The following is a 2347-nucleotide window of genomic DNA, read 5'->3' on the forward strand; positions in this document are numbered from 1 at the left end:
GCAGCACAGATGAAGGGCTCCTCTTTGCAGATGTTGCACAGCTTCCCACTCAAAAAAACGTTTTTGGAAGCTGTCTGCAGAGATCTTCCCAGTCTATTTCAAAACAAGGAAATGGAGAGCCAATAATGTGGAATAAATGCATAACCAACAAACAAAGCTTTTCCAGCCCCAATACAAACAGATGAACTACACTATGGGATCAATAACTTTATTACTCACACGGCCAAAGCGGACATTGTCAAAAATGCCTGGCAGGACAATCCTGGTGCCACCATCTTCATTTCTTCAAATGAAAACAAAATCTGGGTTGCATAAACTGTAGCAGAGTGAAGTGTAGCAGGCCAGTAGTCACTGCGAATGAGGTCGTCCACTCCAGCAGTCCAAGTGGCTTTGCATGCCTCACAATTCAACTCAGGCATGCTGAGATCATGTCGCCCTAGAAAAAAGAAAAACATTTGCATTCACTGTTATGTAAAACTTAGCCATGTAATCAGGGTTGGCTTTCTTTTTACAATGTGCTATACATTATATTTCCTACAAAAGTGTCAATGACAAAACTTGTGGGAGTTGTTGAGTTGGAATAGATTTTTTAAAAAAGATGATCTTTAAGCAGGATAAGATCAAAGTTCTTTATATCCTTACCATTCATTGTGACCACAGTAACATCGTTTCCTGGGTTGACCTTTAATAATTCTGGTCAGGCGTCTCCACAGGTACAAACCGTACTGTAAAAGATCACACAAGTGAATTAAGATCATTTCTATTGACATTGTAATATGACATTGAATTCTGGAATGACTGGAGCACAAACTTTACATGAGAAAATGAAAAAAAGACTTCATGGCCATGAAGTATGTTGCTGAAAAGGTACTCGAAAGATGTTGAATTGAATGTGTTTGACAGTAACACAACAGCACGTAGCACAATGGGAAAGGGCCTTATCCACAACAAGAGATGTTGGAGGTAATGGCTGGATGAATCCAGCAGTCATTGCATCCCTGTTGTGGAGGACATGTCTGACGTGCACGCTGACATCACAGTCAGCACAGAAGAAGGGCCGTGGTCGACAGTCACGACAACGGACAGCCGCTGGATTGCTCCCACACTGTTGGCACATGTGCTTTCCCAAATGTTCTTGTGCGGCTGCAGTGTTCACATGCCGGGGTCTCTCGTCCCTCCACCTCTCTGAAAAGAGAGTATTTCTTGTGCTCCAGTTGGAGGAAGCCTGAAGAGGAGCTCTTGAGGATGATGCTTCCTGTTCATTTCCTGAAGCATCACTCAGTGATTGCAGCAGATATTGGAGGAAATGATCTGTTCAGATAGTATAGGACATTCAAAAGCCTGGTGTTATTTACAGTATCAATGTGTCTTATATTGAGTGGCTGTTGAAGGTGTAACAGTTGTGTTAAGTATTCTGGCACATTTGTATTATTATTATTATTATACAACGGGTCATTTCTAACTTAGTGACAGATACAGATATAAGCTCAAACATAGGAACATAAATTCCATGAATCTGTGGGTTATTATATCTGTTCATGGATTTGTCCTTTGGTCTCTAAAATGTGATCAAATGATGTCAAATATGGATCATTGTTTTCCAAAGCCCAAGAGCTCGTCATTAATTCTCAAATCAAGCATCAAATATATAGAATATATTAAGTTTACTGTCATAGAGGAGGAAAATAACCTGAACATATTCACATTTAAGAAGCTGAAATCCGAGGATTCTTTTCTAGAAAAATCACTAAAAATGATTGATTGATTGATTGATTTATTATCAAAGCGTTTGGTATTTGATTGAATAGTTGAGAACTAATCAATAAATCAATCAGCTCTACAATGAACTACATAGCAACAGTCTCTGGAGCAAAGGCCACCTCACAGTTAGTGTCAGGAGCCATGGATGGAGGATCAGTCTTCTGACTGGGACCAGCTGTATCACAAAAAACAACAACTCAGTTCAACATTTATAACATTCAAATGTACTACTTGACCTGGTGTAACCAATTATATATGAGAAATGTATTTGTGGGAGTTTAGTGGCTCAACAGCGCCCTCTTTTTGTGGCAGTTGATGAATGCTCAGTGCACGTTAGAAACGCTGCTAGTTAATGAGAGGTGCGTTCAAGTGTGCTGCACGGGAGCCGCCTATCGAGCCGATAAAAAAGCGTCTGTGTAGAGGACGATGTGGTCGTAGTACATGCTTGTGAATTGTGAGTCCGTTCTGGTGTTCAGGCATTCCAGGTGGTGGCCTTTGGTTTTAAGTTTTCAGAATTCCCGAGTGACCCAGGAGGCAGAGTGGGCGAATGAAAGGGGAGCATGAATGTTCAGGAGAGTTGTCTTCA

The 2347-nt window shown here is 40.9% G+C and overlaps 1 long non-coding RNA gene across 1 annotated transcript; it reads right to left on the reverse strand.

Annotated features, from left to right (window-relative positions):
- Positions 1 to 101: 101 nt before the first annotated feature.
- Positions 102 to 1419, reverse strand: LOC122764227. The gene is made up of 3 exons (XR_006359583.1): positions 817 to 1419; positions 643 to 725; positions 102 to 436 (listed from the first exon to the last, which is right to left on the reverse strand). It is a non-coding gene; the product is annotated as an uncharacterized LOC122764227 (long non-coding RNA).
- Between the last annotated feature and the right edge of the window lie 928 nt (positions 1420 to 2347).

This window comes from Solea senegalensis, unplaced genomic scaffold (genome assembly GCF_019176455.1).
Source record: "Solea senegalensis isolate Sse05_10M unplaced genomic scaffold, IFAPA_SoseM_1 scf7180000017339, whole genome shotgun sequence".
Classification (NCBI taxonomy): domain Eukaryota; kingdom Metazoa; phylum Chordata; class Actinopteri; order Pleuronectiformes; family Soleidae; genus Solea; species Solea senegalensis.